Here is a 13,859-nt window from a genome sequence, read left to right on the forward strand (position 1 = left end):
ACTGTTCAGTCATGAAGTGAGTTCCAAATCCACAACCTCATCAAGGTGAAAATAATCCTCAAACCCTCTCTGAATCTCGAAATCTTCACTTTCAGAAGTGTATTCCCTAGTTCTTGATCCTTTGACTAAAAGGATTAGCTGCTGTCCATTCACTCTGTCCATTCTCTTCGGAAACCTATCCTTCCGAATCCCACCACCCCCAGCCTTCTTTGCTCCAAAGCAAATGACCCGAGCTTATCCAGCCTCTCTTCATAGCTGATATGCTCCATCGCAGGGAACATCCTTTTGAATCTCCTCTGCACCCCATTCAGTGCAATCACATCCATCCAGTAATGTGGCTGGCAGAACTGTACGCATTATTCCGCATTGGCTGAAACTTTTTTTATTGTGGTTCTGTTCGCCAAGCTGGAAGTGTTTGTTGCAAACGTTTCGTCCCCTGGCTAGGCAACATCATCAGTGCTCTTCCAGCTCGGCGAACAGAACCACAACAACGAGCACCCGAGATACAAATCTTCGCACAAACCTTGAACTTTTTTTTATATCGCTCTTACAACCTGCATCTTGATGAGTAAACACTACTACTCCCAGTGACTTCTTAATAACCGACCACCCAGATCAGTCACATTCACAGATTTGTGGAGAAACACCCTCTGAACCTCCCAGTATGCTGTCATTCCCCGTCTGGTTCCTTCTTCCAAATTACTTCACCTCATATTTATCAGGGTTCGAGTCCACGTGCCATTGTTCTGCCCATCTGAGCATTCTATCTATGTCTTCCTGTAACATAAGACCCACCCCTTAATGCCAACCACCCACGCAACCTTTGTGTCAAGTACAAACTTACTTATCACATTTACCATACTGGTGACTCCACATTCACACCAACGCCATTTATGAATGCCACAGGTAATAAAGGTCACAGCAGTGATCTCTGTGGCACATTGGTATATGCTGGTTTCCAGTCGCACAAAGAGTATTCTGCCGCCAACTATGTACTTCGGTTGCCCTAAAACTGTTGGAATACTCACTGGCCTCTACTTTCCTTGTTTATCTCCAACAGACTTCCCATCAAGGGTGTTGACCAGTCCACTGGCACCACCCCTGTGAACAGATTCTATTAAAAATGTTTGCATCTGCGCCGTTCCTACCTTGTCTCCAACAGCAGCTTGAGATACTATTCACCCAGGCCTCGGGACTTTTCCAAAGTTATACCAGCTAAAACAGTCAATCACTATTTGCTTCTTCTGACAATCTGTAAAATAGTTTTCCAGCCCATCTTCTCGAATTCCATCTCTGAATCCCAATTCATTCATTTGGCCCATTCCTGCCTACGCCCAAATTTCGGTATGAAGGACATCTGGTCCGTCAGACTTAAAAATCCTAAATCTAGCCGTGTCTCTAAATATTACATCCTTACTAAAATGATTGATTTTCGCCTTAATTAATAAGGTACCATCGTCACTCGGTCTTTCTGGGACCTTTTCTGGATCTTCCTCCATGCAAAAAAACGCAATATAACTGTTTAGCTTCCCTGTCAGTTTTCTGCTCTCTACAATAAATTATCCTGTCCACATATTCACTGTTCAACATTTGTTTTCATTTTCCTTTCAAATATCAATGGAAGATTTTAGCAAATATTTGCAAGGAACAAAAAGAGACAAAACAATCACATCATAGTAACAGGCCCTTCGGGCATCCAAGTCTGCACCGACGTAGGTCCTCTATCTAAACCTATCGTCGATTTTCCACTTCTGATGGGAACAGATTCCAGAAAATTACCAACTTCTGCGTGAAGAACATTCTGAGCATATCCTCCAAAACATTATCACCTCTCAGCTTGAACTCGTGACCCGTAGTAATTGTGCCCCCACTTCGGGAAGGAAAGCATTTTGCCAGCCATCGTGGTTGCACCCCACACGATTTTGTAGACGTCAATCAGGTCATTCGTCAACCTCCGTCTTTCTCATGAAAACAATCTAAATCTACTCATCCTCTCGTCATAGCGAGCGTTGCCATACAGCCAACACCTGGTGAACATGCTCTACACCCTCGCCAAACCATCTACACCCTTTTGTAAATGCGATGATTAGAACTGTACATAGTATTCCAAATGTGGCCGAAGCAAAGTCTTGCAAAAACATGAGAAACCCTGCCAACACTTGTACTGAATAAATTCCAACAGATTCCCTACTGTGGATGACAATTCATCACAGTAGTTCTCCACTTTCTCTGTTCTTCCGTTCTTAAATCCTTGGAATGCAAGAAGGAAAGAATACCGTATGCCTTCTTGATCATTTTATTGAACGCGATGCCACTTTCAGTGCAAAATGGACCTGAACTCCCAGATCTCTCTGTGCATCAATTTTCCAAGATATTTTCCATTTCCCATATAGTTCGCCCTTGAATTGGATTTTCAAAATTTCAACACCTCACATTTGCCCGAATCGAACTCTGCCTGCCATTTCTCTGCCCAGCTGTCCAATCCATGTTATATTCTGCAGTATGTCCTGACAGTCTCCATCATTATTTGATCCTCCAATGATCTTACTGTCATCTGCAAACGTATTCATCAGACTACCTTGACCGGCCTTGACATCATTTATCTTTGTCACTAACAACAGTGACCCCATCACGGATCCCTGGGGAACACCACTGGTCACAGTTTTTCATCTTGAGAAATTCCCTTCCACCACTCCTCTCTGACTCCTGCTGCCCAGCCAGATCACGATCCAGCAGTCTCGTACATCCTAGAACACATGCGACTTTAATTTCTCCATTAATCTATCTTAACAGACGCCTTGTCAATGTATATGACACCAACCATCATTTCCGCACGTTCAAATTTGTCACTTTGTGCAAGAATTCACCTCAGTTTGCGAAGACGTGACCTTCCCTGCGCAAAGTCAGTCTGAGCCTTAACCTGGAATCAGATTATTTCCATTTTCAAAGTTGGAAATTAATAATGCCATATTGATTGCTTGTCTACAGAAATGTATGTTTTAGAACAAGTGGAACGTATGCACAAACTTGCAAATGCAAATTCAACAAATAGAATAGTATGCGTGTGCGTGTGTCTGTGTGTGTGTGAGAGAGAGATAAATGGAGAGTTTGAAATTGGGAGACATTGAGATAGTGTGTGTGCGCATGTATGTGACAGAGAGCTCGGAGCTAATCTGTATGTGTATGTTTGTGTGCTTGAGTGTGTGTAACGGTGAGAATGAGTGTATGTGGGTGTCTCGATGAAGACCCAGACAGACATGGCAGATCTCTTTCCTCCCACACAAACTCACTCCGTGTTTTCAAAGTTTTCTCTCTCTGAAGCCTCTGCTTCATTCGCTGTTCATTTTGCAGACCCAGATGCTGTAACTACAGTCTCCGTGCTGTGTCTAGAGTTCCTACATTAAATCGGCTGGTCTCCCTGAATGTCTGAGGCAATTCAGAGCACAACCTGCAGCAAAGCAAATCCAGCACCTCCACTAAATTTTCAATAACAGGTGCCAGTCATCAGCCCCTCAGCTACAAGTTAGATGCCTGTTCCTTTACAATAGTACTCGTGATGCTTCCTCGTGTTACTGGCCGCACGATCAGCTGAGATTCAATTAAAAGAACAGTTTTATAGTCAACATGATTTGTAGAGTTAATGATTGAACAGTAAAACTTACAAGAGACACCGACGAAAGCCAGGATTGGATAATAAAAATATTGAATAATGTAAAGTGCATACAGGGTCTGCCATGATAATGGTACTTGTTCATCAAATGTAGAAAAATACCAAACATCCCAAGATAAACTCCTGTTCTTTCCTACAATATTTCAATCTACCTTGCTCAAATCCTGAATCAATGTTATAATATTCCAATCACTTATACTCAGGTTCGGATCTCTCCTCCCCTTCTCTTTGGAACTGCTGATCCCTTTAAATTCTGTTGGTGATGCTGCCACACATACACTGCGATAATACATTGACAGAGACCATTCATAATTAAACGATGGAAACCATCCACTGAGATAATTATAATCCATGGAGACTGAGATTAGTCACAGTCACTGAACAAACAGTTTCAGTTAACACCTTCCTGACATCACTTTTTAAATCATAACAAAACGAAACACGTACTCGATCTCGATTGAATTTATGACGTTTGCTGAGAGACATACCATAAATTTTCAAACTTTTTTACTCTAGCTTTCTTGTATGTGAGAATATTGCCAGACCACTTCAGGGTTAAATATGTTCCAACCCGCTTATAAAAGGTGACAAGTATAAAGTAACAGATCAGCTGGATAAAATATCTGGTGGGGAAATTTCTACAGATCATAAACCACGGTTACAATATTTATTGCCCATCGACATTGCGCAACGCTACTCCTGGTTTTAAGTGCTCCGTTGTCAAATACTTCCATAAAAATCAGACATTATTCAGAGCATTGAGACTGTGGGTCAGGAACAGCTGGAATCAATTCTATCCCCATGTGCCTGTTTCATATTACTGGAGGGGGCTATTAAACCTCTCAGGCCAGACACACGGGATCCGGAGGAGGTCATTCAGCCTCTCGAGTCTGCTATAGTTGGAAAGTAGGAGGTAATTTAACCTCTTGTGTCTGCTACAGAGGGACAGAAGGAGGCCATTCAACTTGGGGGAACGTTGCTGACGGATAGGAGGAGGCAATTCAGCCGCTCAACCCTGTTACAGAGGCACAGTAGGAGACCACTCAGCTCTCATGACTTGTCCAAAGGGAAAGGCGGAGTTCATTCAACCTTGCAAGTCAGTTACGACGTAAATATTAGTTTTAATATAGTTAAAGAAAACGACAGACTTGATGTCAACATTACATAGAACATGGAACATCCAACATTACAGCGCAGTACAGGTCCTTCGGCCCTCGATGCCGACCTGTCATACCAATTCTGAAACCGATCTAAACCACACTATTCGTTGTGCTTGTTCAATGACGACTTAAATGTAATTAAAGTTAGCGAATCTAATACCGTTGCAGGCAAAGCATTCCATACCCTTACGACTCTTTGAAGAAAGAAATTATCCTGACATCTGTTCAATATCTACCTCCCCTCAGTTTAAAGTTATGCCCTTTCCTGCTTGCCATCACCATATTTGGAAAAAGGCTTTCCCTGTACAGCCTATCTCACCCTCTGATTATCTTATATGTTTCTATTAAGTCACCTCTCAACCTTCTTCTCTCAAACGAAAACAGCCTCAAGTCCCACAGCCTTTCTTTGAAAGACCTTCCCTCCATACCAGGCAACATCTGAGTAAATCTCGTCTGCACCCTTTCCAAATCTTCCACATCCTTCTCTTAATGAGGTAACTAGAACTGTACACAATACTCCAAGTGCGGCCGCAGCAGGGTTTTGTACAGCACATGCTTGCGGTACTCGATAACTCTATTAATAAAAATTAAAATACTGTATGCATTCTGAATAACACTGTGGACCAGGGTGGCAACTTTCAAGGATCTGTGTACCTGGACACCGAGGTGTCTCTGCTCAACCACACTACCAAGAATCTTACCATTAGCCCAGTACACTGCATTCCGGTTACTCTGACCAAAGTGAATCACCTCACACTTGTCTGCAGTTAGCTCCATTTGCAACCTCGCAGCCGAGCTTTACATCTTATCTATGCCTCTCTGTAACCGACAACATCCTGCGCCACTATCCACAAATCGACCGACCTCAGTGTCCTCTGCAAATTTATTAACCCACCCTTCTACCTCCTATTTATTAAAATGATGAACAGCAGTAGACCCAACACCGACTCTTGCGGTACACCACTAGTAACTGTACTCCAGGATGAATATTCCCATCAACCACCATTCTCTGTCTTCTTTCAGCAAGCCAATTACTGATCCAAACTGCTTTATCTCCCACAATCCCATTCATCCCCATTTTGTACAGCAGACGACTGTGGGGAACCTTATCTAACAGTTTGATGAAATCCATATACACCACATAAACCGGTTTGCTCTCATCTACCTGTTGGGTAACCTTCTCAAAGAACTCAATAAGTTTTGTGAGGCACAACCGACCCTTCACAAAACCATGCCGATAATCCCAAATCAAATTATTCTTTTCCATATGATTATAAATCCTCTCTGTTCTAAGCTTTCCAACACATTACCAACAACTGAAGTATGGCTCACTGGTGTATAATTACCAGGGTTGTCTCTACTCCTCTTCTTGAAAGGGGAGCCACATTTGCTCTTCTCCAGTCTTCTGGCACTATACTTGTAAACAATGACAATTTACAGGTCAATGCCAAAGGCTCGAGAATCTACTCTCTGGCTTCGAAAGAATAAATCCCATCCTGCACAGGGAACTTATCTATTTTCACACTCTACACGATTTCTAATAAATCTTCCTTATGATCCGCAATCCCACCTAGTTTGTTAGCTTGGAGTGAGGCCAATTTTGAAAGTGTCAGGCAAGCCCTTTGAAAGGCTGATTGGGAGACCATATTCACAGGTGAAGGGTTGGTTGGAAAATGGAAGGCATTCAAAAATTCTATTCTGCATTTCCATAGGCAAGGCATTCCTATCAGTGAGATGGGAAAGGTTGGCAAGTGCAGAGAGTGTTGGATGGCTCGTGATTTTGATGCTCTTTTCAAGGAAAGGAAAGAAGGTAAACAGAGTTGGGACCGAGTGAATTCCCAGTGGAGTACAAGGGCAGTACGTGGAAAGTTAACAGTGCTTTCGGGGCAGAAAATGTTGAACATGAGATGGCGATATATCGAAGAAATTGGACAAATACGTAAGATGATTAACTACGGAGAGAATAGGGTCCATTAAGGATCAGTGAGACTGTCTATGTGTGGAACCACAGGAGTTGGATGAGATGTTAAACGACTATTCCCCTCAATTTTTTCTGTGTACTAGACGACAAGAGCGAGAGAACATGGAGAAATACTTCGGGACATCGTGAAAAGTGGTTCTCTTTCAAGAAATGTTGGACGTTTTAAAGATTAACAGAACGACACATAAAGATGAACAAAACACTTGGACCTGATCAGTTGAATCCCAGAACTTCGTGGAAAGCTCGGGATTGATCTTCATGTCTTTTGCTGATATATGTGTCTCGTCGATTGCCAGAGGTATGGTGTCAAAGTCTGGATAGCTGCTAACATAGCCTAGATTAGTGTGGTGCTGATGAAGGTCTTTTGCCCGAAATGTCGATTTTCCTGCTCCTCGGATGCTGCCTGACCTGCTGTACTTTTCTAGCATCCCACTAATTTCGACTCTGATCTCCAGCATCTGCAATTCTCAATTTTGCCTGGCTGCTAACATAGTGTCATTATTTAAGAAAGTAAGAAAAAAACATGGAATTATACACTGGTGAGTCTGAAATCAATGATGACGATATTGTAAGACGGACTATGAGGGAAAGGCTATATATGTATCTGGAAGAGCCAGCAATGAAGAGGGTTTGTGCATGGGAAATCGCGTTTCACTGTCTTGTTGATTTTTGAAGGCAGGGCTTTCGAAATTATCTTCATGGGTATCAGTAAGACATCGACATGGTTCTGCATGCTGGACTGGTTAGCAAGTTTAGACTGCTTGAAATCCAGGATGAGCTAGCAATTTAGATACAAAAGTTCATCAAGGTTGGAAACAGCACGTGCAGGTTTCTTTATTGAAATTGGAGACCTGTGTCCAATGGCGTGCCACAAGTATCAATAGTTTATTCACTGCCATTTAGTAATGGTCTGGGACAATTTTTATATGTTGAGTCTGTGGGATGACGTCTTAGAGTTTTATGCCATCATAAGCGGGATAAATAAGGACATTTGTCAACATCTTTTTCCCAGTGTGGGAAGGTCAAGAATTAGAAGACAAAGGTTTGAGGAGAAGGTGGAAAGATTTAAAAGTGGGAAATCAGGCACAACTTTTTTACTCATAGGGTGATGTGTGTAGAGTGACCAACCATAAGAGGGTGTGGAAGCAGGTAAAATTACAAAATTTAAACGACATTTTGATGCATAGAATGCTTTCAGACATGTATGGGCAAAATGCTGACAAACGGGACGAGAATAAGTTCTGATATCAGGTCAGCATGGATAACCTGGACCAAAGAGTTCTTTTTTGCTGTGCTGTACATCTCTGAGACACTATTCTCTTCTGAGTGTGCAGCAAATGAACAGGAAGAGATCATTCAGCATCAGAAATCTGTCAGTCAGTTTGCTTGCTGAATTACTGAGAATAAAATACAAAAGTACATCATTTAGATTTTGAGGATGTGTTACAGAAGCAGGAGAAAGGTCTCCAGTCAACAGAAGCTATGGGAAATATGAAGAGACCAATTAGTTCATGAATGCCACTCGAAAGGAGCAGCAGGGTAGCACAAAGCTGCTGGAGCTCGTCACTCAGGAGAAGTAGGAGAGCGAACAGGTATTGGAGCATTTTACTCACGAACAGGAGGAGGACATCTATTTTCACAAACCTGGAGCAGAGGGACTGGAGGAAGTCATTCATCTGCCCGATACTAGAAGACAGGAACAGGAGGCAGTCATTCGACTCGAGATTGAGACAAAGGAACAGAAGGAAGTCATTCAACTTTTCGATCTGGGGACAAAAGACAGCAGCCAATCATTCAACTGCTCGAGACTAGTACAAATGAACAAGAGGCAGCCATTCAACTGTTCGATACTAGGACAGAAGGCTATCATTCATCTACTAGAGACTGGTACACGGGGACAGCAGACAATCCCTCAACTGTTTGTGACTGGTACACAGGAACAGAAAGCAGTCATTCAGCTGCACCAGACTAGGTTACAGGGACAGAAGGCAGTCATTCAAATGTTTGAGTGTTGGGCATCCGGAAATCTTGACGAAAATGAGGCCCCAGGATACCAATACACAAGAAGGGAAATCCAGGTAGTAGATTCATGATAAATGCTGGGCCTTAAATGAATGTAGTGAAGCAGACATACCTTGCATTTCAGGTGTATGGTTCTCTGGAAGTGGTATCGCAGATACACAGGGCAGTGAATAAAGCTTTTGGCACACTGGCCATCATCAGGACATTGAGTATAGAAGTTGGGACGTTGTGTTGCAGATGCACAGGATGTAGCTGAGGCCTCAGTTGGTCAGGAGAATCTTCAACCTATTGAGCTGAATCTAATAATAATTTATCTCAAATACATTTTCATTGAGTTTGAAAGAGGAATTGTCTGCATCAAGCTGAGCTAGTTTCCTTGTGTTACCATATTGAACACACCTCATTAACTGCCTACCCCACCCCATGGTGTTCCTAAATTCAATGCCAGCTGCATCTCCACCCATCATGCAGGAGATACTCACCATTACCCAGATGGTCCTGGACTTTCTGTGATTCCAGGCACAGGTATCATTTTTAAAAACCAATGCGCACACGGTTGAGATTATCTCAGTTCAGAGCTGCCCTGCATAGTTTACCCCGAGAATGGTAGATAAGGGGCAATTACACCACTGTTCGTCGACAGGGGAGTGGAGGGCCTTTGAAAGGGCTAGTACAGAGGGGACAATTAGCTTCCTGGGGGGTGGGGTGGGGGAAAACTATCAGACCTATCAGCTCCATGGTCAGAGCTCACAACGCAGCTCAGTTTCAATGTCTGCGGTGTGAATATATGTCCAGCAATACATGACTAGAATCAATAAATTTCTCCACTCCATCAGGATAAGTGCCACTATATCCGCACTGCTCTCTCAACCTCACAGCATATCTGTAATCGCGCTTAATCCAGAACAAGACCCATGCTCTCTTTTGCAGGCAGAACTACTCTCACTGCTGAAGACAGGATCTTTCCTCTCTCTGTCTTGCTTTTTTAATACCCCCTAAACTGTTAGAGAATGTTGTGAAGAGTGCCGATGACGGAATGCCCCAAATAATGTTTCAAATAATTCCCAGTTTCAGGAGAATGGCAGGGCCCCAGTGTGGACCATAAAAGGGAGGGGCAGATATGTATGTTTTTTAAAATCACTTGCAATTCAAATCTATCGTGAGTCCATATAGCCATTCAATTGTGGTTTAACATTTTATTCGATCACGGCTGATCTGTATGTTTTCTCAGCTCCATGTTACAGGAACTTTCGTTCGTTCCACCTCCTGTGTTCCTGTCATTGATCAGACGACGCTCAGACACTTTTACCCAAGTTTTCATCGAGGATGTGTTCAGGAAACATTTCCCAAGAGGACTGACTCTCAAACATATTCGATGAGATTTATCCTTTCATGTAACAGTAAGCACGCTTTACACAGGCCAATCAAAAATCGAAACGTATTTTATGGTTTTCGAAATCTAATCGCAGTTAGTAATCGTCTCCCACTCAGTTGGCTTGACGGCTGGTTTGTGATGTAGAGACAGGTCAAATTCACAGATTGAATTCTCCAGACTGACTGAGGTTACCAATAAGAGTCCACTTTCTCAACCTCATCCCTTCCCCGAAATGTGCTGATCCTTAATTTAAATGACCATTTGTGGTCTCTCTAATGAGAATCCTTCGGGACTCTATCAATGTTAACATTTTAAGTTTTAAAAATGCTTTTCTTGAGAAAGTGATTTATTAATTTTATAATCAACCAATAACAACACAATTCAAAAACTGTACAAATTGAGGAGCATTACAGCAGGATTATGAACTTTCTCTGAGTGACTTCTACTATCTAACTATTCAAGTGGAAGTTTCGTCCTATGAAGTATGGCTTCTCCGCTACTCATGGTATTCAGAGAAGAGTAATAGACTCTGTCAAGCCCACCCTGCTGTAAATTCAAACGTTCTAGTCATCAAGGTGCGTTTCCCACAATAGACCAATATCAACCATCACCTTTTTAAGAGGAGAGAGTAACGTTTTCCTCTTGATTGGCGAATGGCTCCCCTAAATGTTCCAGGTACACCATTTCAGTACATCGTTAGGAAGGACAAACTGTAACAACATTTGAAAGAATAAAAAACACGATTATCTGTATTTTTAAATCATCCAACACAATGTTAAGTGTCCACAAAAGTTTCGCTTTCACTGGAGAGTCAAGTAAGTTCGAGGGCCTATTGAAAATTATATAGAACACCGCTAGGTGCCTGAAGGAATACTGAATCCCAAGTTCTCTTAGTTCTCTTGATAGCATCGATAAACTTCCTTTTTGAATAGCCGCCACAGAAAATTCCTGAAAGAACGTAATCCTGAAGCTCTCGTGAAGTCAAACCATCCGAAACTTCCACTGGGTTTTGAAAGCTCTTTGTTTGTTCCCATAACTACGTAATCACATTGGGGCAAGGCGAAGGCGCTGATCCGAGCTTGCCTGTGCGCTGTAGCACGATTAACTGTCTCACTCTTCATCCAATCCGTTTCAGCATCTAATTGAAGGAATCGTGACAGCCAGTTCTCAAACAATATCTCACTGACTGATGGCCTTCCATCCAGTCTAGCAGACCGATGGTGCGATTTATTTCATGCTGCCCCTATAGCCAAGGTCAAGTGATTCAGTTAAGTAACGGGACTGTTTTTGAAGGGCTTTGTATCCGCTCCTCAGAGGGATCAATCTCAGTCTCTGCCGCTTAAATTCTTCGTTTGCCTTCGTCCGTTCTGTTTTCAAGGCTTTCAGTTTGCTGCACATGGCTTTGGAGCATGGCTGAGAACTGGGTCTACCTACTGCTGAATATGTCTTCATTTATGGCTTCAATCATTTCACGCCTCTTTGTGAAGTCCACAATCTAGGACGGTAAGGGATCGATCCATCGAATTTGCAGAGGCGATTTTCACCGTAGCTGCAGGTACAACCGATGCTCCTGACAATTGCCCCGGGCGTTGGGATTTCCTTCATCCTTTGCCGTGTTTTGTCATTTCCACTGAAAAAGGTTAAATCGGTCGGTAGAGTGGGTTAGAGCACGTCTTAACCTGTGGTTTGTTTGTGGCTACCTGGGATCACACGACCAACCAAAGAAAAATTATATTACCTCTTCGTTTTGCACTATATTCCTGGATGATGTGGAGCCGTGTCATTTGGTACCAATGTCAACATATTCTCCAACACTGCTCATTTATGTCCACTCCCCGATAATTCTTGGCTTCTTTGCGATTAATGAATCTTGCCTTTAAAATATTCAATAAATCTACCTCCAAGACTCTGTGGGTAAGACTGTTCTAAGGGCTCACAACACTCTGCGAAAACTAAAGTAAATCTACTACTCGATGTGTGAAGTTATACTTTGTTGCAAGTCCTTACATGAGAAAATATCTGTTTACATTAAAAGCATTTCAGAGATGCTTCACTTCACGTATTCCTGCGAAGAATGATTTATATTATGGAGGCTTGAATAGCTTACTCTTGTAATGAGAGGCACATGCATTATTCATATATTCATATATACAAGACCTTGAACAGAGTGGATCAGGTATTTACCCACGGGGTGTTCATATAGTCAAAATCTATTGTAATTCTAAAATAACCTCTGCAGTGTGGAGGCAGGACAGTCCGACGCATTGAGCCCACAGGGACCCAACGAACAGCATTTCACCTGGAGCTGCTCCTCTACCCTATCTTTGTAACCCTAAATTTTCCATGAGTAACCCACCTAAGATACACATCCCTGTGAACTATTGGGCAATTTATCATGGCCAATTCACTCTAATCTGTGTGTCTTTGGACTGCGGAAGGAAACTGAACCATTTGAACGAAAAGTCCACAGACATGATAGACTATGCAAACTTCACATAGCGGCTCACCCGATGTTGGAAATGAACCCAACTTCTTGGTGGTGTGGGGCAGCAATGCTCACCATACATCCATAATGACCCCCCTGTAGGTTCTAACGTATATTTGTGGTTGATGATAAAAACCTGCCTGATTGTTCCTTTCACTGAACGTGACCCAGCCTGATTCCTTTTTCGTTGGTCATGTCATCGAACTGGTGACAAGTAAAATCTGTTGCAATCAGAAGAGGAGTGGAATTTGAAAATTACACAGTGACACTCTGCGTCAGAACAGAGAAGAAATTCACAAATTGGGAATTCAGTCAGTTGGTAATTCTCCTTCCCAGAAATGTGTGTTGGTCAGAAATGTAAATCCTCTCGAAGCTGAGTTCATTTGCTTTTTTGATCGACAGGCGATTGAGGGACAATGATGTATTGACGGAATAGTGCATCGGGGAGAACAAAGAGATGAGCCATGACCTTGTTTACTGATAGAGTGATGTCAAAGGATTGAATTTGATGCCGCTCAATCCCATGTTCTGATGTTCCAATTAGCCCTAAGAACCCGCTACACAGGATTTAGACCGACAAGACGTCACCAATTAGGTATTACGTGGAAAATGTGCTTAGAAAATCCAGGCTGAGGTTCGAGTCGGACCGCACCTAGAATATCATGAACAGTGTGAGTACCCAAAGGAAAGATATTCTTCCATTGGAGAGACATCAGAGAATTTTCACTGGGTAAATCATAGGAATTAAGGGATTTTCTGATGACAAGAGTTGAATGTATTAAGGTTGAACACAGTGACATTTGAAAGAATAAGCGACAAATTTTATGAAATATCCAAGGTTCTGAAGGGCTTTGCCAAGGTAGATGCTGGGAAGGTAGAATATAGAACAGGAAAGCACATCATTAGGCCATTTCGCTCACCATAGCTTCACCGACCATGATGTCATTCCAAATTAATACCATCTGCCTGCACGTGTTCCATACCGCTCTATTCTCTGCCTGTTCATGTTTCTATCTCAGTGCCACTTTAAAATCCTTCTATCGTTGGACGATGAGAATTGCACACAACATTGCAAAAGTGGCCGATTTGAAGTTTTATTAGGTCACAACATGATGTGCAAATGTCTGGACTCAACAATGCAACCGAGGAAGGGAAGCGTGCCAAAC

Source organism: Hemiscyllium ocellatum, chromosome 13 (genome assembly GCF_020745735.1).
Source record: "Hemiscyllium ocellatum isolate sHemOce1 chromosome 13, sHemOce1.pat.X.cur, whole genome shotgun sequence".
Lineage (NCBI taxonomy): Eukaryota > Metazoa > Chordata > Chondrichthyes > Orectolobiformes > Hemiscylliidae > Hemiscyllium > Hemiscyllium ocellatum.